Here is a 27,451-nt window from a genome sequence, read left to right on the forward strand (position 1 = left end):
AAACAAAGACCAGTTTGCTCAGTTTCCTCACCTGGGTACCCTCTCACCAGGTCAGCTAGGAGTTAAACTAACTCCAAGCATTGTCTCTCCATATTGCCTTTACCAAAGTCAAACGGTCAGGAGTCGAGATCTCATGAGAATTGCTTCCTCAGATCACTGATATTGACAGTAAATAACATATTCGCTCTTTTGAAAAGGGGGAATTTTTTATATTTCTTATTACCATCTGAAGATCTATTCCTAATCTTATACTTGCAAAGGATGTTTATAGTGCCAATTAGTCAGAGAAGTTGTGAAGCTAAACATTTACTTTGGTAATACATGACCTTCTTAAACTGGATTCTACGAGAAAATTAGCTCAGTAGGAGATTATTTGATTGGCTATTTTCTCAGTTTTCCAGTATCACATACCACCACACCACATGCATAGAAGAAACGAGAGTTCATGACATATAATAAGTGCATTGGGGCAATAGGGTTTAATTCTCCCACAGAATCCCTTTGGAGAAAGGCTGCATAAGGCTTCAAGGTTCACATGATTTTGAAGAACTGTGAAGGACAGGAGATTTTATCCTACTTGTAGGCTAACAAGTTCATTTGCCACAGTCATTTAGATGCTGGTATAAGACATGAGACTCCTGGATCAGAAGCACAGGACTTTACTACTCACAGCACAGCACAGCACAGCAGGCAGCATTGGTTTCATGTTTACATTGTGATCCTTCGCCCTCTAAGTTTCATGGGGATAATGAGGAGCAGTTCAAATGGGTGTACACGTTCTCTAGGTTCGTGTAACTGCTAAAGAACCCTAATTTTTTCTGCTAGCATATCTGCCCAATCTTTTACCCAGAGAAAAATATTGTCTTTACTATCTTGGCTAGGGAAAAATTCAGGCTTCTACTCCAGAGAGAGACAGTAACTCTGTCTTCTGAAACTATTTGCTATATCAATCTCCTTGCAAAAAAAAAAAAAAAGTTCAGAGCAAAAGTCTTCATGGCATCTTCACAAGACATGCAGAAACTCAAGCAACCCATGGAGAATTGTTGTCCAACAATGATCAGCCTCACAAGATGAAAGATGTTTCAGTCCCATGGGTATGCTTCCCCCGTTCTCTGATTAAAAAAAGCTATATAAAGAGGAGTAACTATGAGTGAATATCAGTCATGGCAAACAGTCGCTGTGCAGAAATTGTCTCTTACTTGAAATAACTGAGAAACATTAATCTTGGTAAATCCATAGCAGAAAAATTCAGGTTGGATATAGATAGTGCACACTCTAAACTATGTGTATTTTTTTAACCTCTTACCAAGAACAGCCACCATACTACATGAATAAATGAAACATTAGAGATAGCCTTCATAAGGCTACAGTGTTAATTTCTTGATTTGGGGGCCTATGACACAGGATTGCAGCTGTGCTAGTCATCAAGCGACTGAGAACTGTACACAGTTTTAGCAGCCTCTGCAGGCCAGCAGTGAAAGAAATCAAGTAAAATCTCTTGTTACTAAAGGACCCCTGGCAAAAAACTTGTCAGTTACACTGGGAGTCAGGGGAGAAATTTATTACAATTTCAGTTTCTGCCATAAAATTTTATTTGTGGTATTTTCCTTTTTTGGTTAATGAGTGAGATGTCTGAGAGAATTCTGAAGCCTGGGCCATATGTCCCATAGTACAGCGGAAGACACAGGAGTTGACCCTCATCGCTAAAAGAATAAACAAATAAAATTAACACAAAAACTAACATATGAATATAGTCCTTGTATTGAACCCCCAAAAAATTTTTTTAAAGACTTGAATTAAATGAATCAAAACTGATGAATGAAATTCTCTCATTATAACTTTGTTAACATATCCATTTAAATGGCAAAAATCAAACCTCAATATGTACATATTCGAGAAATACATTTATTGCTAACAGCCTGAACTACCTCACGTATTCTCTTTAGAAAATGACAACATAGTCATTAAAAGTATCCCTAGTTAAAAATTAATGTACCTCCTCCAAGATCCTGATATTGGCTATAATTAAATATCACATAGAAAAACAGTAGTTACTGCCCTTGTGAATCTATTAGTTTGAATCATTTTTTCATTCAGTATAAAATTTAACTGCCAAAATCATGTTAAAAGAACTCAAAGGGAGTATTAAGTTGATTCAGCCAACTCTTTTAATATAAATATAATTCTATTTCTCTAATATTTAGGATTATCTTTATCATTTTAAAATTACTTCCCTCTTAGAGTTACTGTTTTGCTATCGGAAACATATATAGGTAGATAAAATCCAAAGATAAGTTGTTTTATGTTTTCATAAATATATTATTGATAAATTTATCAAATGTATAATTAAGTCATACCATTCAAATAATACCAGGAAACAGTTAAGAACTAGAAAACAAATGAAAATTCTATACAGGCAGGTCATGTATATCTGACCTAATCTATGCAATAAACCATACATAGCCATACGTATGAGCACACACTCATTTTGGTTTATACACACTCCTAAGAAATTTAAATATGTGGTTTTCAGGATTGCAAAAAGATTAAAAGATCAAAATAGTAATAGGGAAAATCATATTGCAATGCAGACAAGTGAAAATGAAATAAAATAGGCCAACAAGCACGTGAAAATTTTCTCAGCATAATTAGCATCACAGAGAATTACCACATGACCCAACAATCACAATCCTTGCATATACTAAAGATAAATGAAAATAATCCACACAAAACATTATATATGAGTGTTCATGGCAGAATTCTTCATAATAATTGAAAAATGGGAAGAACTCAAATGCCCCATCAAATGTTGAACAGGTAAATAACATGGGTACATCAACACAATGGAATATTATTTGGCAATAAAAAGAAACAAAGTACTGATTCATAGGACAATGTGGAAAAACCTTGAGAACATTATGCTATATGAAAGAATGATGTCATAAAAGCCCACATATTGCTTGATTCCATGTATATAAATGTCTACAATAGGCAAAGCTACAGAGACAGAAAGTGGATTAGTGGTTGCTAAGGAAGGACTAGGGTAGTTGGGAGTAACCCAACTGACTGTTAAAAGGTTAGTACTAAAGATTTTCTTTTGGGGGTGGATAAGGTTGTTTTAAAATTGATTGAGTGCTGGACATGGTGACTCGTGCCTGTAATTGCAGCTACTCAGAAGGCTTAGACCAGAGACTGGCCTAAGCAACAGCAGAGTGAGACCCCATCTCTACAAAAAAAAAAAAAAAAAAATTGATTGAGGTCATAGTTGTGCATCTCTGTGACTATACTAAGCATCACTGAATTGTACACTTTTTAAGTGGGTGAATTGTATACTATGTGAATTTATCCCAACAAAGCTGTTGCAAAATAAATAAATAAAAATAGATTACATTACAAACAACAACAAAGGACACCATTAAGCTCTCTGTCCTTTGTCTAATAGAGTTTCTAAAGGCAGAGCATTTCTTCTATAATTGTATATTTCTGTTAAAGAAAATAATAATTATTCTTGTTGTAAAATATTTCTAGCATCCCATGCACAATTAATGTGATTTTTAAAAACGCCACCTTAATCTCCGTAAGTGAATTGAAAAGAAAAAATCTATACATTTCAAATAAGATATTTATAAATATCTCCTAAATAAAACCATATATACTCTACTTCCCAAGAATGTATAATAGAATACATTATTACTTACACTGTCCCTCTAGCAGTAAAAAACAATGTAAAAAAAGAAAAATGTTTGATGATGGTATCGTGTACATTTTTGTATATTCCATTGCAACTATTTTATTTGCTTCTCTAGGCTCTTCACTGAAAAGAATGCCAAATGCCTCTGGAAGTAATAAAGAGACTGAACTAATCTAAAATTCTGTTTGAAACACTCAAGTCATTTGGAACCAATATATGTTGTCATTATCCCATTCCAGTCTATCCTCATTCCTGTCCATCCTCAATTACTGTAAGTAAATGATACAGTGTTAGGAAAACTAGCCCTAGCAATTTCTGTAACACAGTGTGCTTAATATGGTTCCCCATAAGCTCTATCCTTTAAACATTTGTTAACTCAGCTTCCCTTAGTCTTTCTTTTAAGTGATTGAAATGGAGCAGTAGACACAGCCACTGTGTATTAAAATGCACAGTGAAGTATGATTCTTCTTTTACCAATGGTTTGCATTATTTAAGGATTAGAAGCATGGAAGCAATTTGCATATTTTAGAGAATATTAAGTAAGGATACATGTTTCTGAATAGATTGTAGATATATCTGTAGGAAATAGCAACCTAAACCTAATATACACACCTACACACACACACACACTCACAGACAGTATGCTCATACACACACACACATAGACCATTTGAAAAGAAGTAAGAATCTCAAAGGATGGGACCACCCCTGAGAACAAACCAGGCTGTTGTTCCCCAGGCTGGAGCACTGAAAGAATCTATGAAGTTTTCAGCCTGAAATAGCTAATGGCACCTGCAAACAGCTTAGAGCCTGAAAACTATCAAGCACTTGTCTGTGCTCTAAGGATAAGACTCTAAAAAAGGAGAATCAAAATCATTTACTCAGAGAACTTTTATATGCATCAGAAGAAAATGACATTACACAAATAAATACACAATACACCATACAAAATCTCTTAATAGTATGAAGAAATAAAGCAAGGAAAGAGAATGGAGAACAATGAAATGTGTGTGTGCACACATATGCACGCACACTAATGTATATAGGGTGCACAAGAAAGACTACCAGGAAAAGGGGTTATCAAAGTAGAAATCTGATGAAAATGAGACAGTGAGAAATGCAACACTACGGAGGAAAAAGATTGAAGGCAGTAAGGAGTACAAGTATAGTCTTTTTTTTCTATAAAACATTGATTTTTAATTTTATAATTAATGTGACATAGCGAAATAAGAATGTTTTTATTTCTAACAAATATTTTAGTCAAAGTTGCATCAGAAATCAAATATTTCTTTGACCTTTTGCAAAAGACTTATTAACTACCATTATAGTTGTTAGTATTATATAGTAATACATTGCTTAAAATACATTATAAACCTTCTTTCTCTTTATATATGACATAAAATTATGAATTTTGTAACATGATTCATATTTGAAAACATTTTAAATGGCATGACGACTTTCACAGAAAATGCCACTGGAATCACATAAAGTGTTCAAATGCTTGGAATGTTTCAAATTCTTGAAAGTGCCAAACATAATGCTTGACACATATTAGGTACTTCACTTTGTTCACTCATTCTCTCATTTACTCATGTACTTATTCTAAGAAATTCAGGATTAAGGAGACATTGTACCATAACAAGAATTACAAGCACAGTCTTTTATCAACACATTTGGCATTTTGACAAAGACTTTGGCAATGGAGTGTGGAGAAGATGAGAGGATGATGATCAAGATTTCAAACTGCTTGGCTAAATTCTACCAAGTAAAGCCCTGGTTAAATACTCATTGCATTTCTAAGTCCAAAGCCTTCATGGCAGAAAGAAGATTTGATTTCTTATGTAGAAAGGAAGGGCATTGTCACCAGAATGAAATCAACAACGGAGAAAGTAGTTGAAGGTGAAACTAGTGAAATATCAAAAAAAAAATAAAGCATGATTAAGATTTTGTGCTAAGTATAATGACAGAAGAATTTTAACAGCTTTTAGAGGACAACTGATACAAACTGAGCTTCACTTTTAAAAGACTACCCTGGCAATTTTGTGGAGAATAGACTCTAAGACAAGAGTGGAAAAAGGTAGATCAGTTAGAGGAAGATCTGGGCACACGAGAAGGATAGCTTGAATTAGGATTCAGAGGTAGGATTGGCAAGAACAATCAGGCTGGGTGTCTATTTTGTATACTGATTCAAAATCATTTATTGATGAATGGGAAGTGGGTAAATGAAATAAATAAGAAATTACACCTTTTCTTCCATGACTGATTGAGTGAAGGAGGGTGCTATACACTGAAATGGAAAAAACAAAGAAGAATGCATTCAAAGAAGAGTTAATCAATTGTTCTTATTAGCAGACATTCAAGTAACAATGTTGAATAGGCAATTGGATACATGTCTGGGATCCAGAGCAAATGTTAGGATTCAAGACAGTTTTACAGGGCATCAGTTTATGGTTGATACCTTTGTTAGGGTATAATCTAAGCTACTATTACAAAAAGATCTAAAAATATAATGACAGAAGTTAATTTCACTTTCATATAAACGTCCAGTGGCAAGGGGCTACCCATGTAACTCTTGAAATTAGCATATTTCTAGTGAGGCTTACTTGATTTGACTCACCAACCCTAGGCAAAGCCGTTGCTATTTTAGAGAGAAGGAAGTTCCTTTCCTGATTTGACCCAGAGTGCATCTCTTTGTCTTTGAACCATAGCCACTTTTCACATAGTGAGTCCCATCATCAAATTAGGTATACTGTTGTTACAGCACTTGTGTGTTCAAACTTATACACCTATACAGTGCCAGGCTCTGTGGTAGACTCTGAATATACAATAAATAAAAGAGATTTGGTGCTTGCTTTAGAGAGAATGAAATCTACAAGGGAGACAGAATAACATCAAAAAGTGATTCAGTCTACAGGATAAATGCAATGTTTAATAAAGATACCTAGGAGACAAATGCCCTTAAGCTCAACAGGTTTCAGCTTATAGATCCCTACCTGCTGGCTTACAAAATCCTTTGTTTTCTTTGTTTTCCAAATTAAGACCTTCCTATCTATCCTATATCTGGTATTTTTCTTAAGTTCTACATTTCATCATAGAATACCACTCCATTTGGTCCAAGTGAGTTTCTTTCTTTTTCTCAGAATAGATGAAAAATTATCATCTTGTATTAAGCTTGAACACTTAAGAAGGAAAAGGGTTATATCACAAGAGGCTTACAATCTGTGTAGCAAGCAATGTCTGTAGACTGAATAAATATTGTATCTTGTCTACATTTGGGGCTGAATATCAGCTTCCATAATGACTTATTGGAATATTTTTTGCTAAACACTTTTGTTTTTTTTTTTCTCTTTCCAACTTTTATTTTAGGTTCAGAGGGTACATGTGCAGATTTGTTATGTAAGTAAATTGCATGTCACAGGGGTTTGATGTATAGAGAATTATGTTACCCCGGTAATCAACATAGTACCTGATTGGTAGTTTTTCAGTCCTCACCCTCCTCTTACCCTGTACCCTCAAGTAGGCCCCAGTGTCTGTTGTTACCATGTTTATGTCCATGACTACCCAATGTTTAGCTTCCACTTATAAGTGAGAGCATCCTGTATTTGCTTCTCTGTTTCTGTGTTAGTTTGCTAAGGATAATGGCATCTAGCTCCATCCATGTTGCTGCCAAGGAAATGATTTCATTCTGTTTTGTGGCTGCACAGTATTTCATGGTGTATATGTATCACATTTTCTTTATTCAGTCCACTGAATATTTTGAATATAACCCCTGCCTATACACACTACTTACAAAATCTATATGAATGCAATTGTAATTGTCACAAGGAAGACCATGTTAAAGCATTAATAAATTCACTATAGCTTTTTGATAGCATGTAGTTGTTGAAAAAAAGAGTACAAAAATGGCAAGTATTACCCAAAGGACTATAAATCATGCTGCTATAAAGACACATGCACACGTATGTTTATTGCGGCACTATTCACAATAGCAAAGACTTGGAACCAACCCAAATGTCCAACAACAATAGACTGGATTAAGAAAATGTGGCACATATACACCATGGAATACTATGCAGCCATAAAAAATGATGAGTTCGTGTCCTTTGTAGGGACATGGATGAAACTGGAAAACATCATTCTCAGTAAACTATCGCAAGGACAAAAAACCAAACACCGCATGTTCTCACTCATAGGTGGGAATTGGACAATGAGAACTCATGGACACAGGAAGGGGAACATCACATTCCGGGTACTGTTGTGGGGTGGGGGGTGGGGGGGGCGGGGACAGCATTAGGAGATATACCTAATGCTAAATGACGAGCTAATGGGTGCAGGAAATCAACATGGCACATGGATACATATGTAACAAACCTGCACATTGTGCACATGTACCCTAAAACCTAAAGTACAATAAAAAAAAAAATGGCAAGTATTAATTTTCCTGTTTATATTTGTGTTTCTTATAGTCTATTCTTCCCATGGCAGCCAAAGTAAATATATTAAAAATAAATCCAAATCATGCATTCCACTCAGAAAACTCAACTGACTTCCCATTTCATTTTATAACCCACAAGTTCCCACATGATTTCTTCTTGTTCCTGCATTCCTCATCTCCTTCTATTCTCTCTCTTGTTCACATGATTCTAGTCATATTGGACATAACGCAGTTCCTCAAGCTAAGCAAGTTTCAGTCTCTTGCAATCACTGTTCTCTCTACAATGTTCTTCTCAAAGATATTTAGCTATCTTTCTTCCTCACATTCTCATTACCTTCTCAAATGTACAAGAAAATACTGTTGGAATCCCATCTAGACCCCTTTGACAGACTGCAGCACCATCCTCAGCTGCTGTTGGTGTTGACTGAAAAAAACTTACATCTGATCCTCATTTATCCAGACCATTGGTCTCAGCCAAAAGAAGGTGCCTTCCCTCTAGGTCATGCCACACCACCTCAGCAAGCAACCAACTGACACAGGCTACCAAAAGCCCAGAGGCTACCTCAAGAAGGGATGGACTCTGTAGTACTATTGCTGCTCCAGAATTTCCTGTGGTTTACCTGAAAGTCTCCAGCCAAACCCACGTTCTTGCTGATCTTTCACTCAGCTCTCTCCTGTTTCCCTCACTTCCCCTGTGCCCATAATCCTTTTCCTCAAATAAACCTTTTGAATATGAATGTCCATCCTAGGCTGTACTTCTAGGAAACAGACCTAAGAGTTGCCTTCCTTAACCACCACACACCCAAGAACTCCCTGTCTCTCTTATCTTACTTTACTTTTTACATAGCACTGATTGCCATATTGCATAATATGTTTTTAAAATTTATTTTTGTTTATTCACTTTTTCTTTTGTAAATGCCATGTGGTCAGGGACTTTTTTGTTTACTATATTCCCAAGCCTACGAAAGGACTTACTTATTATAGTTACTCAATAAATACGCATTGCTGAATGTATGAATAAATGAAATGAGACAATGAATATATTTTATCATTACTTCAAGATGCCTTGGCCAGGCGCAGTGGCTCATGCCCGTAATCCCAGCAATTTGGGAGGCCAAAGTGGGTGGATCACTTGAGGTCAGGAGTTCAAGACCAGGCTAGCCAACATGGTGAAACCCCATCTCTACTAAAACTATAAAAAATTAGCCAGGCATGGTGTAATCCCAGCTAGGCTAAGCTAGGAGAATCACTTGAACCCAGGAGCAGGAGGTTGAGGTGAACCAAGATCATGCCACTGCACTCCAGCCTGAGTGACAGAGTGAGACTCTGTCTCAAAAAAAACTCCAAAAAACCAAAAGTGATGCCTTCTTCTTGGAAACACTGGGAACCAATGACCTGAATTAATTTCATCTACAGTAAAGAATGACTCTGTTTGGAACCACCATGTGTTCTATGTTCTTTCAAACTACATCAACACTGGAATGCTGTGAGAATTGGTTCATTAGCATGTCCTTCACAAGCCTTCCAGACTTTAAACTCAAAGTCTTTATCTTGCTGTATTTTCATAGTCAAATTTCCCTCTGGATCTCTTAATTAGCCTATGTTTCTTAAAGAAAAATTTATTTTTTCAATCAATAATATTTTAAACTCAAATCTTAAAAGCTCATACTGGAAACAACTAACTGAAAATGTATATATTTTTACAATGAAAGCTATTAAATAAGGAATGCATTATAACTATAGAAGGGCCAGTGTGCACATTACTCATTTAGTCAGAGACAATTCCTAGAAGGAGTCTAGAGAAGTTTCTGAAAATTGATTTTAAAATAAGGTAATAGTTTATTTTATTACAGACATTATTTGGCTGTAAAGCCAGCAAAGAAAAGGAACAGAGCCTACATCAGAGCTTTTATATGAAGAAAATACTGAAATTGGATACGACACTTCAAAAATATTTAAATATGAAACTACAGAAACTCTGGCTAAGTTGCAGCCTCTTCAGTTCACATGCTCTCTAACAGAACTCAGTCTTGATGAGTGTTTGCAGAAAATTGTCTTCATTGTCAACCACACTCCACAAAATGATGGCTAATTTGACTTTCACAGATTTAAAAATTCGGAAAGCATTTGAGATTGCCTACCAACTCCACAGAACTCTTTTCATTAATCAATAAATAAAGTTTTATTTAATTTTTTCACAAAGAGAACTTTGTGGTCATGAACGCCTGCTGTCTGCTCCATTAAAAATAAATCTTCTAAAGAGACTCTCTCAAACATATTCAAATACAGGAATTGGGAAGATATTTCATTCTAATTTAGGAGTACATAATTAATGTACTTCTTTGCAGCTAGCATTTAATGTCATTGCTTTTATGGCTTATGATGTAGTTTGTTTCTTTTTACTTAACAGAAAGGTCAATGTGACTAATAATTAGAACTATGACTGAGAGAAGAAGATTGTAATTAGACTATTTTTCAGTGAATAATAAAGTGTCAGAAAAAAAGAAAGTGAAATCTTTGTGTCAGCAAAACTGGTTTACATAAGGACAGGAAAAGTGAGTCTTTTATATAGATGCACACTTAGGTGACCTTCCAATAATCTAACTTATTGATAATTTAATAATTATAAATATTCATAAAGAGCATGGTCTAGATATTCAAAATAAAGCAATGGTTCTCAACCAAGAGTGATTTTGCCCATAAGAGATTTGGCCATTTCTGGAAACATTTTTGCTTGTTATGACTGGAGGAGTGCCACTAACTTTTAGAGGGTAAAGTCCAGGAAAGCTGCCAAACATCTACAATACCCAGGCAGTGCCTCACAACAAACAATTATCCAGTTGCAATGTCCATAGTGCCGATTTTGAGGAACTCAAAAGTTATAAAACCTTTTGATTTTGAAATTAATGAGTAAGCTTTGAAGTAGTCCAGAGTAATTGGAGCTCTATGCTGAGATGGCTATCTATTGACATTATATTGTGAGATGCATTTTGTAACCATTGTAGATTAAATGGGAAAAAAATGAAGGGTGCTATACTACTTATAACTGAGCATTCTGAGACAGTACTGAGATTCAGTACACTTAGATCTCATGTAAACGCCCATTGGGGCTATTCATTTATTGGGTAAGAGGCAGGTTAGAAGCATTCTACCACAAACTCACTATGTAGCAGAGTTTTAGGGGAATAAACAGTTATGAAGATCTTCATATCTTCATTGATCCAATGACACAGTCAATGAGCAAATATTTGTTGAGGGCTTAGTCTCTTCTGGATACTGTTCGTGCTTTGGCCAACATGGTTAACGTGATCTGTGCATAGAATTCCCTTTTCTAATACTGGTTTGCTTTAGGGAAATGTTAGTTCTTTCATTCAAAGTTATTGTTTTTGTTTCTTTTGCATTCCTGTAACTATTTTCTGCACATATTTGGGGCAAATTCAGGGTCATCGTGTAAAAATTAAAAAATGATTTAGAGAAGGCTTACTTTTCACTTTTCTGGTTTCCCACACACCAGAAAGGCTGGAAAGCATTTATGCTGACCACCAGATATTTTCTTCCTCTGGAGAGCTCCTGGCCCAAAGACAGGCCAATGTCCCTATTACAGGCTGAATTGTATCTACCCTATTCCCAAATTTATATGTGGAAGTCCTAATGCCAGAATGTGTACGTCAAAATGTGACTGCATTTGAAGATGAGGTCTTTAAAGAGGTAATTAAGCTTAAATGAGCTCATTAGGCATAGATTCCAATCTAATATTACTGCTGTCCTTATAAGAAGGGGAGATTAAAGCACAGAAGCAGGCACAGAGGGAAGACCATGTGAGGACACAATGAGAAGGTGGCCATTTACAAGCAAAAGAAAGAGGGCTATAAAGAAATAATATTGCTGTGCCCTTGATCTCAGAGTTTTAGCTTCCAGAATTGTGAGAAAATAAATTACTATTGATTAAGGTACCCAGTCTGTGGTACTGCATTATGGTAGCCTTACAAATAAATAACACTGGATGGGTACTGGATGAGCAGGTACTATGAAATTTTCTGGACTTCCCCCAGCTGAAAGTGTAAGCCTGGACAAGTTATCTAAGTTATGTAAATCTCAGATCCTCTATCTGTAAAATGACGGTTAACTCAGTGATTTCATTACTTCTGAAGCTAAATTGCTACATTTTTAAGAAAAAACACATCATTAAAAATATTCTTTTACCATGTTTCGAACTTGTTTTTAATATCAAAAAAAATTTAAATACATAGCCAAACCTCACCTTTGAGAAGTCAGTAATATCAAAAAATGTAGAGCAAATGACTTGAGGTTAATTACTTTTTTTTTTTTTTTGAGACGGAGTCTCGCTTTGTCGCCCAGGCTGGAGTGCAGTGGCGCAATCTCGGCTCACTGCAAGCTCCGCCTCCCGGGTTCACGCCATTCTCCTGCCTCAGCCTCTCCAAGTAGCTGGGACTACAGGCGCCCGCCACCGCGCCCGGCTAATTTTTTGTATTTTTAGTAGAGACGGGGTTTCACCGTGGTCTCGATCTCCTGACCTCGTGATCCGCCCGCCTCAGCCTCCCAAAGTGCTGGGATTACAAGCGTGAGCCACCGCGCCCGGCCGAGGTTAATTACTTTTATAAGCTAACATTGTGGAAGATCTTTGAAAGTTTTACCAGTTTTAGAAGCCAATCATTTATACATCAAATTATTAAAAATATTATTTTTACTAAGAAACATTGCCTCTAAAAATGTTACATGACCAATGAAAGAGTTAAAATTTCATAAATACTTTGTCAGATAGATTGACATAACTCGATTAAAACACGAAAATCTTTCGGGCATTTATATATCTCTGTTTTTCTTTGTTTAATTGCATCTCAATCTATGTACTATTTATACAGGCTAAAAATAATTAGGTGAGTAACAGCTAATGAGTTTTCCTCAGCAGGACTTTGAATAACATATTAAAGAAAAGTGTTAAATAAAACGAGTCAATAAAAGTAATAGGGTAACCAAAGGGAAGATTGCAAAAGGTGGCAAAAACTAATGGCACTTGAATTACTAGAGAACAATGACAAGGGACTATGTGAAGAAAGTAATCGAAGAAAACAAGTATACTTTCAAATTGCCTTGTCCACAATAACAAACACTCTAGCCATTAGCTTTAAGTATAAAGAAAATAAAATATTTATCTGCATAGTATTTTATATTTTAGTCATAAAATTAAAACTGAGCATCTTATTTCAGATCTTGACTGTATCCAGGGGAGGGGAAACAATATGAAAAAAAAAGAAAAAGAAAAACCATTGGCCCAAAAAACAAACCATCTGGTGAAGTCATGAATGACTGAGTTGAACAGCAGGGGAGCCTACTGTTAATCATTTTTGCAGTCAATTAAGAATTCTGCAGAGAATATATTAAAGAGTAGTATAAAAAATACAGTGACCCAAATAAATTGCTTAAGGAAAAAAATCAAAATCAGTTAATGGATATTGCATTACTTTCAACTTGAATAATTTTAAAAATTACCAGGAAAATACAAGTGTTTGCTTATTGCCATGATGGAGCTATGTCCTCCAACTTTTAAGACTCCTCTACTTGATTATGTTGTTGATGACATTCCAAGAGAATGGGAAAATTTTCTATGGCCTACACTTAGTAAACACCAAGACATAATTGTTATTAATGCTTCAATTTTGAAACACAGGATAAAATCTATCCTTAGTTGTAGGCAACAAACTGTTTTGAAACTGAATACAATTAAACGTTCTTTGTAAATTAATCTTTTATGTCGCTAGCTGTCCTCACAAATTCAATCTTTCCTTCTCTTCTTTCTTCTTTGTTTTGTTGTGGTTTTTTCAAAAAAAAACAACAACAACAAAAAAAAAAAACAACAAAAAAAACCACTTTATTTTAGCTTACATGGAATTAGGATACACAACTAAACTACAGATTTGACTTTTAATCCTTCCTAGCAGACATGTGTGGCCAAGGGATTAAGTTTAGGTCAAAGAGGATGTGATCACAAAAGACATGTGCAAGTATAGTGTCACTGCCTTGAAGATGAAGTTATTCTGAACTTCCTTTCTTCTGTCTCCAATCCATGTGGAAGGGGATCATACCCTACATAATGATGGAACATCAAGCAGAATATTATCCTATTCTAAACATGGATCCATGAATGACTCTCTGAAGTAGACCTATTCTACTGGTCTTGATCTTTCTCCTTTTGTGAAAATATGAGGAAACAGCCTTCAATTTCATGTAAAATAATTATTTTTGGTTCATTTGTTATAAAGATTTATCTTATAGCCTACCTAATATAAAAATTTGATCAGAGATGTGAGATACCACAATAATAAATACTCAAAATATTTGTCATTGGCTTAACAATTAGGTGGATGAAGAGGAAGAAACAGATATTAAATTGTGAGACGGTAATAACCTACTTATTCCACAAAATCAATAGGAAAAGAAATGCGACCTGTGAGAAATTGGAACTCCAGCAACATCTATGCTGATCTTACTGTTCCAGAAAACTGATTGGAAAACTCAGGATATTGGTGAGTGTTTATGGCTCCCTGCTTTTTTTAGAAAAGTCCTTCAGGATAAAAAAGAGCTCATGTATAACAGGCCAGCTTTCAAGAAGAGATTGAAGGAAACAGGGCTTTCTTTATGGACACCTTTTCTGTCTGCAGCATTTCATCTACTTTGACTGAGAGATGTGTGGCTTTGCAGGACTAGAAAAATCAACTGCTTTTGTGCTTGAAATAGCAGAAGCTAAGTCTATCCTTCAGAGCCTTTCTTAAAATCCTCCCAGTAAGAATTTTTAGTCAAATAATGAGAGCAAACTAGGTTCGAAGTTCAGATTAACTTCCTAGTTAAAGTCTGTATTTTTAGATGACCTCTGTATTAGTCAGGGTTCTCTAGAAGGACAGAAATAGATATATATTTATATGGGAGTTTATTAAGTATTAACTTACAAGATCACAAGGTCCCACAATAGACTGTCTGCAAGCTGAGGAGTGAGGACAGCCAGTCCGAGTCCCAGAACTGAAGAACTTAGAGTCTGATGTTCAAGGACAGGAAGCATCCAGCACAGCGCAGTAGAAAGATGTAGCCTGGGAGGCTAGGCCAGTCACTCCTTTTCACGTTTTTCTGCCTGCTTTATATTTGTTGTTGGCTGATTAGATCGTGCCCAGCAGATTAAGGGTGGATCTGCCTTCCCCCGCCCACTGACTCAAATGTTAATCTATTTTGGCAACACCTTCACAAACACACCCAGGATCACTGCTCTGTATCGTCAATCCAATCAAGTTGACACTCAATATTAACCATCACAACCTTAGACTAGCCAGTATTATATTGAAGATGAGAGGGAGGGCTCAAGCACAGAAACAGCATGTAATAGAAAATCTCACAGGCTTCAAAACTATGAATAAAAGAATCTTTTAGTGTGGTGACTTTTACATAAATTTTATTAGACACAAGTAGGCTGGAATCTTAATGAGATTTGAAAAAGGAGACCTCATTGCAAAGAAGCCCCAAATCTGACCAACAAGAACCTACGATTGTCCCTAAAGCAGTGCTTATGGAGGGCATATTCTCAATGCATACTTTAGTTGTGGCAGAGAAAGGTAACAGAAAGAATAAAAGCTTACCCCAACCCAAGAGGGAAGAGCCATGTGACTTAAAGGACAATGGATCAGAGAGTTTCTCTCAGAGATCAAGGCAAGAGCCCAGCTGGAGAATTTAGTCCAGTGCAAGAACAAGGGCCTTAAAATCACTGCATACCAGATTTTTGTCCTTTCTATAAAGCGGTTGTCTGCTCCTATTCTTCCTATTTTTAGTAACAGGAGTTTATCATGGTGGTTCTTATGTTCCAGCTTCCCATTACATAGTAGGTGTCAGGGGCATGCAGAATTTGTATATTAGTGTGTGAGTTATCAGATTGCAAAGGTCAAAGTTCAAACTTGTCAGAGAGGAAAGTGCAACACTCAAACAGCCTCAATTTTTATGTGAATAAGATAAAGGAACATTGACTAGCTGATTCTGAAAAAGAAAGAGTATGCTGACATGTGGGGAGAAGGTACTCACGGAGTGGTCAGAGGAGCTGACTGAGTCAGACAGTTCACGAGTATTTGTTGCCTAATTTTTCTTTTAAAAGACAGACTCTTTGGGATTTTCACTGGCCATCTCTTCACCCACCTTACAGACTATGCTTCCCAGTTTTTCTTGCAGCTAAGCAGGACATTGTGTCTAAGTTTGGCCAATAGGGTGTGAGAAGTTATGTGAGTACCTTCTGGATTTTCCGCTTAAAAACAAAGATGTTTGCCTTGGATTTCCTCTTCCTAGTTATTGCAGTTAGATGGTGGACATGGTGATCTACCTTTGACAAAGTAGACGAGAACATCCTAGAGGATAATGGAGCAATAGAATGAGTGAAACTAGGTCCCTGAATGACCTAGGAAGGCACAGCCACCCCAGCCAGCCTAGACTGTTCACTTCTGGATTGCTACATTCGAGAGGAATAAACTTAGGCTTCAAGTTTTATCTTGGACTCCTTTATAGTAGGATCTTCGTCTACATCCTCACACAATATACAAATTTAACCTAATAAACTCATGACTACAAAGAACAGTTAGGATTGAGAAATAAAACCAAATTTATAAAGGCATGTATCTGAAAGAAAATAGTAAACTTTTATATAACAGGCATGATGAAAGACTATTTTTGGTGGAAGCAAGGAAAGTATCAGATAGTTTCTGGAAGACCTGCTGTGATGGATGTTTTCCACACAGATGTTAGACTCAGGCACTTTATTTAATTTCAAAAGGTGCACCATATGTACATCTGTCTCTATAAACGATCATATTTTATAATTATAAGACTCTTTAAATCATCTGTCAGACACATCCAGATGCCAAATAAGTCAAAACCTTCAGTGTTAAAACCACTACTCAAAAATAATTTATACACTTGGGAAATGAAAATCAATAATTCAGAAGGCATTTCTGAATGTGCTGTTATATGCCCAATATGGTACAAAGTCTTCAGGACACGGACAAGTAGGGACAAAGTCTTCAGGACATTGTACCCACAATCAAAGATGTTCTAACCTTACTGCAAGTACAATAATCCACTTTAAACTATTTTTTAAGTTGCTATTTAAAATTAATGCTTCTAGCTATAATTTAACTGAAAATTATTAGTGTTTACATGTAATATACCAGTGTGTTAAAAGCTAAATAACTAAGGCATGGCTCCTCTCATAAAAGAACTTACAATGTGAGATGGGGGTGGGAAAGAGAAAGAAAACATACAAATATAGTCTCTCACACAGACACATACAGATACATGCAATTACACACATAAATAATATAAGGCAGATGTCAAAAAAAAGAACAAATAAAATGTATCAATTCCACAGATAGTCTGGTAAATTATAGGCACCAATATTCCTAACCATTGTGAAATGGTTAGGAATAGAGAACATTTACTTACCCATCCATTCAACTTATGTTTTTAAAAGGCATTTATTATGTATCATGTATTATGTTCTAGGTACTAAGCTCCTGCCAATGGCCACAACAGTGTCCACCAAACAACAGCTTAGTTCTGCAATGCAGCTATTCTGGCCAGGAGCTGGGGATGCCCAGGTCAGTGGGAATGCACAACGCTCCTCTCAAGGAGCTTACAGTTAAGAGAAGAAGAGGTAGGGGTAAGAGAGAGAGCATTGCCCATCTGCCCATCGAGAAGAGACAAAATAATGAGAAAAGTCAAAGAAAAGGACAAAGTTGAGGAAGGAAAGTAGCATAGCAATATTCTGACAAATTAGGGGAAATATAGAAATACAATAGAACTCAGCGTCAAGCATTAGGAATAATATATTGTAAATAAAACTATAAATAATATTTGAGAAGCTCATAATCTAACAGAAGAGGTAGAATTGGAAACAAACTATTATAAAATACTAAGATAAGTACTTTAATCAAAGACATGCAGTATCATGGGAGCAGAGGGGTCAGATGGCTTCTGCTTTAAGAGAATCAGGGGTGGGTGAACAAATTGTTTACTGAGTATTGTACTTATTTTTGACTGAATGAATGAATGAATGAATAATTAATATTTATAGTCCTTCATTCTTCTCTGGTTGGCACCAATGCGTGTGTGAGAGAGAGAGAGAGAGAGAGAGAAATTCAAGATGTGTATTTAAAGTGATAAAGCATACAACATAAAAGGAGCCAATAACTAGAAAAGGACATCTACATTTAAACTTTCAGAATGAATTTGTTTTTGTCAGCCCTATGTGCTATCTTACTAACCAAAAATACCCAGATTAAAAATTTATTGTGCCCCAGACGCCAGATAACTTCTTATTCTCTAATTCCTATAGCAGCTTACGCTACATTTGTGCTGACTTTGGCTTACAATTCAATACTTCTTTGAGTGATCCTGAAAGGATATACTCATGCATAAGTAAAATTAATGATTAGTTTACTGATGATTCCAGAAAAGACTCAGAGGAGGGCATTTACATCCTCTCTTCTACAGTAATCAACCTAAAAATTAATATCAGTCTTTATGTATATAAAATTCTCTTCCTGAATATTCTGCCATCATGAATTATATTGGCCTTTCTCTCACTCAGAGCCCAGACTAGATGTTTCCCTCTCTCTGATCTTCTTTTCATTATGTTATCCTTATTTCCTCTTGCCCCTTCTAAAGAGCCTGAAAATTTGCTTCTATGTCTACTGCACAACAGTTTAGCAATAGTATTTTTTTCTCGAGCATGTATTTGGGGTCTTACATTCCACCTTCATAGACTAAACAAAGTACATTTTCTGAAGAAATGCTGATAATTTCTCTTAAGAGAATTCCATTGACCAAGATGAAATTTTTCATCTTACTGCATTATGAATCATCTCATGTTGTTTATTATTGTTTAACAGGGCCTATGTATTATAATCAAAAAGTAGTAGACATTCTTTCACATACACAAGTTAAAAGTCCTGCTAGTACTATAAATGGATTAAAACAAACATAATAAAGGGTCCTCTGTGTCCTTCTGGTCTTTGATCCTTGTCTACTACCCCACATTGTGAACCCTGACCAAGTGAACAACCATTAGCCTTATAAAAACAGTTCTCAGACAGTACTCTCCTTACAGTTACTAAGATGGGATTGCACTAACAATTCCAAGCAAGAGGCATAAAAATGAGATTAAACTTCAGCTGAAAGTTTTGCAGGAATTAAAGACAAAAACTGTTAACCTGAGCCAAACCATAAGGACACATGCCCGTCTCTTCTCCTTTCCCTATAAAACTCCAATCTGGTTTCAACTCAAGAAGCTACCTGATTTTTAGACGCTCTGAATATGTATCAACTGTATCCTATCTTTGAGTCACTTAAATTACATTATTTTGATAGCACAGAAATACAGTGATAAGCTGCACCAAAAAACAAAACAATAACACCAAAAAAAAATAAACATTATTTATCTTGTGATCAGTGGCTTACAGGAAAAGTAAAAAACCTCCTTTTCTTCATTTCTACAATAGCAGATGGCTGGTCTTGTGAACAAGTCATTTACTTGAAATATCTGAAGATGAGAAAAGTTGTACCAATTAAGTCAACCTCCTTCTTTTCATCTGAACTGCAATCTTCGCTATGGCCCACTTCCTGGTGCCAGCACATCTCGTTCTTCCATCCCCACTCCAGACATTACAGGCTTATGGCAAATTTTGGCTGCCTCCTAACTGTCATGTAGAGTCTAAATTTCTAGCCCTGCACCCAGGGGCCTTCTCTAGAATCACAGGAGAGATCTTCAGAACTTATTTTTATTTTATTCTCATTCTGTTAACATCTTTTTCCTGTTTCCTGTGAAACTTTCTCATTTGTCTGCAAAGGATAACCACCAGTTTCTCTTGGATCTTTTTGCTTACTCGTCATCAAAGTGAACTCTATACCATAATCACATTGTGAATTGCTCTTAACGAAGATTTCCAAACCCCTATCCTCATAAACATTAATGAGGATCGAGCGCTATGAGGTTTAGAGTAGATTTATCCACAAGGAAATTTTAAGGCAAGAGAAGGTAAGGCAGAAATCACATCCCAGACAAAGGAACAGCACCAGCTAACAGACCAGAACTTAGAAGCCTGCAGCACCCTGCTTAAAAAGTACTCCACTTAGACTTTCCCACTGAATATTTATAGTGATAAAGGGAGGATAAAAAAGGAAAAGCAAGATGTAGTCATATTTTGGAAGAATCATTATACAGGATTGAGACATTTTCTTATAATTTAGTACATGATGATAAACCATGAATGTTTTGAAAAGTGGGTAATAGAATCAGGATCCTCATTTGAGAAGATTAATCTAGATGTCAGGTACAGAAATGATTGGAAGAGAAAGGTTCAAGAAGAAAGCAGACCAATTAGAAGCTGTTGAAATTTTTAAAAGGAAAAAACCAAAGGAACATAAAAAATGTAAGACCTTCAAAAGTTGACAACTTTGATGTTGAAAGGAAAGGAGAAATGGAATCAAAGATGCTGGATGTTGATCCTTAATAACAGAGAGTACGTCAGTGCTAGAGAGAGTGATGAAGGAGGATGGGGGGAAAAGGCAATATATGATGAAATCATGGGCACTCGTGCTGGAATTTGAGATTATGGAGAAAAAGTGACTTTTGTATTTTTTCTGTAAACTGGCCTTTCTCCAGAGCCCCATCCGTTCTTGGGAATAATTACATGTGCAAAACAGTTTAAAAATTAGTTTGAATCCAGTATCTCTTGGATAAAATATGTTCACATGATTAATCCCTGCTTCTGGGAGAGGAGTATGGCTTACTGCCTTTATGGCAAGAAAGAGGAAACACGGACTTCTCTGATGCTTATGGTGTCTTGCTCTTACTCCTCGGTGGTTCAACAGTGCCCTTTGTCCTCCCAGATTCTGATTGCTTTGCTCTCCTTTGATGCTGAAAGCCTATGACTAACACATCTCAAAGGCCATGGCCTGGCACAAACACTGCTGCTTGTGAAATTCATATCTTACTACCTTCACCACAAATCTTGCTGTAGAAACCTCAGAGGTCTACCTGCAACTCTTATTTGGCCCTGGTTGGGGTGGTCCTTCCTTCAGTCCTTATTTGGGAATCACTTTATTTCATCAATAGTAACCTTCTTCTGGCAAGATCCTTAGGGGACCAAGGGTGCCTTAGAAAAGCCACACTTGGGACCACTTTTTTACCTTAATGGGCTGCACTGACACATCTTGAAGTGATTCTGCATCAGTGTTTTGCAGAACCCCTGCAAGTATCTTCCTTCTCCTGAAGTCCCAAATGGAAAATAGGGGTCTCTCTCTGACTTTGCTAGTACTCTCTCTCTTTTTTCCCACATATCTCTTGTCCAGAGCCCAGAGAAAAGAAAATGTGCACCTATAATTTGTTGTTTCATTCTACTCTCTCTGTCTCTTTCTTCTTTCCAGAATCCATGGGACAAGACTTCACAGAGAGCAGGGTTATGCTCTTTAAATTATAGAGGAGCTCTGAATTGACTGCTCCAAGATGGATTATTTATTTGCAAATATAAGGAATATAAAAATAATGGAACTCCTCTCTACAGAACAGCTAACAATCTGATTTATCATTATGGAGGCAAACCGCCAGAACCAACCTCAACCCCACGAAGCCTTTCTTTCGTCTTGCTTATTTATCCTTTCTCATTTTTATTGTTTGGGTGCTTTCTGTTTGCATTTCTACTGTAACAAATCCTAATCTTCCTCAGGCATATTGTTGCCTCAGGCAAACTAGGACAATTGTCTTGTACTGTGAAAGGCAAAATAAAAAGCACATCAATAATTTTTTAAAAACATTACCCCCACTGTACATGTTGAGTTTAAACTACCTGCAGAACATTTAGGAAAGTAAATCCCCCTTGGTAACCTGGAGAGATTTGTTTTCCCTTTTTAACTTAAAGTCTAAGCAATGTTCTAGTTTTTATTCAGCCTCTCATTATGATTAACCATCACGAATAGAGCTTGGCCATAAACCAGGAGGAGTTTTATATCTTTAAACTCAAATGGTTTAAAGAACACACAGGGTTTCTTGGAAAGTATGGTAAGAATTTAATATATCCGATCATAATTTCTGGGTACTACAAGTCCCAAGACAAACCCTTATTTAACAATGGTAATTATCTTGTAGTGCCAGCACTGTAAAAATCAGCAGAGAACAGAGACAAACAGGTCATCAGATCTGAAAAACTCCTAGGAAAGTCAAAGGAAGAACCACAGAAGAGAAACAAGATAATCAGATCACAGCCAAGAGTCAAATATTTCATAAATACCAAGGTCAAAGCAAACGTAGACCTAGGAACAGATACAACAAAGTCAGAGCCAAAGGGTGCAGGAAGAAGACAGATGCCACACTGTGTCAATTGGGAAACATTTACGCTGGCAAAAAGTTAAAAATTGCAAAAGGCTAGTAGGCACCAGGGTGAAATAGTTTTAGGAAGCCATGGGGATGAGATAAAAATTTAGATTTAAATTTCTAGGTTATTTTTTCTCATAGGAATGGGTGCTAGGCTGGCCTGTGGGCAGTTGAGAGGCAATGATTATTTTTCTTGCGGCTGAGTTTACTTCTGGCATTTGCCCCACACAATAACTAGATATTCTAGGTCCTAACTGAATGAGTCAGGTTGGACTTTACAGAGGAACAATTGAGATCCAAAGACAGAGAATCCAGAGTGCTACAAATGGGGGTTACCTTTGAGTTGGCAGTACTTTAAGGTGAAGGGAAAATAGAGATGGGATCAGAGTTCAGCAGAGAATATGGGAGCCTTGGGTGGTTGTCTGGAACACTAAGTGGAAACTAGGAGCTCCCTGTGGGCCCGACGATTCAAGATATATAGGTTAGTCAAAGGAAATGTAATGTGGACAGTGTTCAAGCTAGAGCAGTGTGAGCCAGGAATTCAGAGAGATTAACAAGACATCTGTTAAGTGGCCTTAGGATAAGGAGACTATTACCATTAAGCAGGTTATTATTTCATTTAGAATAATGAAAACAATTTACATCAAAAATGATAAAAGTTTGGCCAGGCACGGTGGCTCACTCCTGTAATCCCAGCACTTTGGAAGGCCAAGTCAGGTGGATCACGAGGTCAAGAGATCAAGACCATCCTGTCCAACATGGCGAAACCCTGTCTCTACTAAATATACAAATATTAGCTGGGTGTGGTGGCACATGCCTGTCGTCCCAGCTACTCAGGAGGCTGAGGCAGGAGAATAGCTTGAACCCAGGAGGCAGAGGTTGCAGTGGGCCAAGACTGTGCCGCTGCACTCCAGCCTGGTGACAGAGTGAGACTCCGTCTCAAAACAAACAACAACAAAAAAATGGTAAAAGTTCAAGTCCTATATGGTATGAGAACAGGACAGATTTCACTTATCTAGGCATTTTCAAATCTGTGTATTTCAACAACAGTAGCTCATTAAACTTCTTTTCCATGATAATCAATGTGAATTTAAATGTCATCAACACAGCTGGGCATGGCAGCACATGCCTGTGGTCCCAGCTACTCAGAAAGCTGAGGCAAGAGAAGGATTACTAAACCCAAGGTTTCAACGATGTAGTGCACTATGACCATGCCTGCAAATAGCCACTGCACTTCAGCTTAGGAAACACAAGGAGACCATGTCTCAAAAAAAAAAAAAAAAAAAAAAAAAATGCCAACAATAAGCAGTTAAAATCCCTCAAGTTAGCAGAAAGTTAAGTTCTTAATTGACACCTTTAAAGGGTTTGAAAGTATTTCAACATTTGTGTAAATACCACTTTTTACTGAGTTACTCTCAAGGACATGAAGTCAGATACTTTCCTCCACATACCTGTTACTTTTTCTTTTCATAAACCATCATTTTATATAAAACATAGAGTATTTAATGCCCCCTCATCTAATCAACACCTATCAGTATCTTCTTGATGTATAATATGACAAGCATTCAGTTCAGTGCTGTGAGGGATGTAAAGATATATGACATATGGTCCTTCTCCTGAGGACTTTGGAAAAAAATATTATACCTTTGACTGGAGATAGGATTACAGGGTTATGTTGCAGAATTCCATTTCTTCTGGAAAAGGTGATGTTTGCTAGGACTAACAGCAGGTTTAACAGAAAAACAAATCACACATCTTCAATAGTAGCAGTTAAAACTTCAAAGTACCAAAACTGTTTACGTTCACAGGAAAAAGAAGACTAAGGAAACTAATGATCTTCTATATGCAGTTCAAAAGGAGACCTCTCAAATTACCAAGGTATCATGAGATGAGGAGATATAAAGAGGACTTTATCATTTATCATACTTATCTTTCATGAAAGCATTCATAAATCACAATAATTGTTATCTATTTTATTGTTTATGCAATGCCTGCTCTTCCCATTTGACTGTGAGTCCCAGAAGGGTAGAGACCACATCTGCCTTGTTCATCCTTGCACAACCAAGCCTAAAAAAAAATTGGAACATGGCAAATAGCCAAGAAACATTTATGGAATGAATAGAATTTGACCTAAATTTCAAGACTGTGAATATGACACGAAGGAGGCCCAGATGAACTCTCAAAGTCCACAGTCGCTGGGGATTGAGTTAAGAGCAATATCGTGTCTCATTGAGCCTGAGCTCATCCCATATTGAAAGATGCCAAGAGACCAGATTGGTTTCACAACCCCTAGAAGACCTTGATCCTTTCCTGATCACCCATGCCAGTGAGCACACAGGGATTTCCTGAGGGACCTTTGAAATAAAGAACATTTCATGGCAGAGGGTCACCCTTGACATTCTGCCTCCTGACACTGTAATAAAGCCATTTAGCCAGGCAGCTTCAGAGAGGAGGTTCAGCCCAGACTATTTTCTATGCTGTGTCAGATTCAACTCCTCCATGGATCAGCATATTCAGGTCAGTGAACACTGCCCTTCAACCTGTTTGAAGCATTTCCTAGTTCATTCTTGTTGGGGAATAATTGCATTCTTTCCATTTTAAATTAGTTTCCCTATTGTGTTTTAACACTGAGTTTTTATCTAACATTCTAGTAAGATCTCCAGACACCCCAGCAGGGGGTTATATTACGTATAAAATTGTTGCTTAACTGACATGAGTTTTGGACCCCTGCCATTTGGGTATAACTTCTCATTTTTGCCCTTCAAATGAACTATATATAAATAGACTCAAAATAAACTCATTACGGAGATGGAAGTTGAACATATGTCTGAAATGTCACAGCATTCTTTGTAGCCACTGTAAGATTGTCTACAGATTACCATTTTTATTTTCAATAATAAAAGCTTTTACTTTGAAGCTAAGTTCTAGAGTTTAAAGCATAGCTCAACAAATTTTTGTTTGATACAGAAACACCATTTTTTAAAGTCTTATTTTCTGCCAGTGGAGTATCACTGGGAATTTTATAATAGTTAAATGACAAAAATCCATGTCACAACTCTGTTAACACAAATAGCTTTTTCAAGAGTTCAGCAACAATCTGGCTTTATTTGCCCATATTCAAGTGTCAAAGATAATATAAATCAAACATGTTCTAATGTTTATGTGTAGAGATTCCTCAATATAAATGTGTTCAACAAATAATTGTAAATGGAATCAAAGTTTTAGGAAAGAAGAGGAAACTTAGATGTTTGGAATAAAAAATTTGAGCTAAGACCATATAGGCTCCAAGTTCAGACTACTGATTAATCTGTGAGCTATAAACTCATATTAAAAGAAGTTTTGGGGTTTAAAGAAACTTATATTAGTCAGAATTGTCTATATTTTGCTTTGGTAATGAATATCACCAATATCACAGTGTCATGATAACAAAAGTTTATTTCTCACTCAGATAAAGGCCACTGTCCAGGTGACTTAGATGTGTGGCATTTCCTTCTCAACACCAAGTTTCTGGCATCACTGGAACAGAAATACTCGTGGAGACATCCACATCAGCTCCTCAGCATCTAACTCTCAAAGTAAGTCTTTTTTTGTTCGTTTTGTTTTGTTTTTTGAGATGGAGTCTCGCTCGGTCACCCAGGCTGGAGTACAGTGGCGCGATCTTGGCTCACTGCAAGCTCCGCCTCCCGGGTTCACGCCAGTCTCCTGCCTCAGCCTCCTGAGTAGGTGGGACTACAGGCACCCGCCACCACGCCCAACTAATACTTTTTTTGTATTTTTAGTAGAGACAGGGTTTCACCGTGTTAGCCAGGATGGTCTTGATCTCCTGACCTGGTGATCCACCCACCTTGGCCTCCCAAAGTGCTGGGCTTACAGGTGTAAGCCACCACACCCTGCCCAAAGTAAGTCTTTTAATTGCCAGTCTTGGACCACTGTGCAAGACTAATCACAAAGTCCCATGCAATGCAAAGGGGCTAGGAAATGTAGTTTCCCTAACTACAAAAAGGTGAAGAGAACTGGTGACATTGAACACTAATAATAATAATGTTTACCTCAAAACTCCACCAAAATAAGACAAGTTTGACTTGAAACTGCCCCTGTCTGTACTGGGTTAAATAATATTACTCAAAGTTTATGTCTACCAGGAACTTCAGCATAGGATCTTTTTGGGAAATAGGGTCTTTGAAGATATAGTTAGTTAAGAGGAGGTCATACTGCTTTAGGATGGGCCCTAAACCCAAAGACTGGTGTCCTTATAAGAAGGTCATGTGAAGATTTACAGAGGCACAGAGGGAGACTATCTGTGACAATGGAGATAGAGATTGAAGGGATGCATCTACAAGTAAAAGAATGCCATTGATGGCCAGCAGCCACCAGAAACTGGACATGGAAAAGATTCTCCTCAGATCATCCAGAAGAAGCCAGCCTTGTCAAAACCTTCATTTCAGAATTCTAGCTTCTAGAACTGTGAAAGAATAAATTTCTGCTATTTTAAGCCAAGAAGTTTGTGGTAATTTATGGCAACCCTAAGAAATTAATATACTATCCCCTCCAAAAAAAAAAAAAAAGTGGTAGGTAGACAGTTTGATCACTTCTCACTTGTTCTTGACCTACAGACAAGTGCAGAAACACCGTCACAGCAGCTCCCCTTAGGGGCTTGGCTTTGTTTTAACTCAGGATATTCATTTTGAAGAAATAGTCATAAAATACATTACACTGAACTATTTAAACTCAACGGGGCATCATTTAATGTTCGACCAAAGGATCCATCTGCTTTCCTTAGGTTAATATTCTGTTAAAGTATTTGTTCTGGAACTCTGGAAATTTGTGAAGAATTTGAAGTCTCCAGGGAAGCTAAGAGCATTTAGAATGGAACTAATGGTCTGTACATTTCATTGTATTTTTACTGCTTCAG

At 36.7% G+C, this 27,451-nt stretch overlaps 2 long non-coding RNA genes across 3 annotated transcripts in view; both read left to right on the forward strand.

Moving 5' to 3' along the window:
* The window catches only part of LOC116479066 (uncharacterized), a 45,057-nt gene extending 23,077 nt beyond the window's left edge, over positions 1-21,980 (forward strand). For both annotated transcript variants that reach the window (XR_004250924.2, XR_009209071.1), the window contains 5 exons: positions 3,807-3,962; positions 7,058-7,087; positions 14,578-14,671; positions 17,673-17,767; positions 21,597-21,980. This is a non-coding gene — a long non-coding RNA (uncharacterized LOC116479066). The remainder of the gene's footprint in view (positions 1-3,806; positions 3,963-7,057; positions 7,088-14,577; positions 14,672-17,672; positions 17,768-21,596) is intronic.
* Positions 21,981-24,344: 2,364 nt separating this feature from the next.
* Positions 24,345-26,954, forward strand: LOC131380824 (uncharacterized). The gene is made up of 3 exons (XR_009209072.1): positions 24,345-24,417; positions 25,988-26,114; positions 26,811-26,954. It is a non-coding gene; the product is annotated as an uncharacterized LOC131380824 (long non-coding RNA).
* The last annotated feature ends 497 nt before the right edge of the window (positions 26,955-27,451 follow it).

Source organism: Hylobates moloch, unplaced genomic scaffold, assembly GCF_009828535.3.
Source record: "Hylobates moloch isolate HMO894 unplaced genomic scaffold, HMol_V3 SCAFFOLD_12, whole genome shotgun sequence".
Lineage (NCBI taxonomy): Eukaryota > Metazoa > Chordata > Mammalia > Primates > Hylobatidae > Hylobates > Hylobates moloch.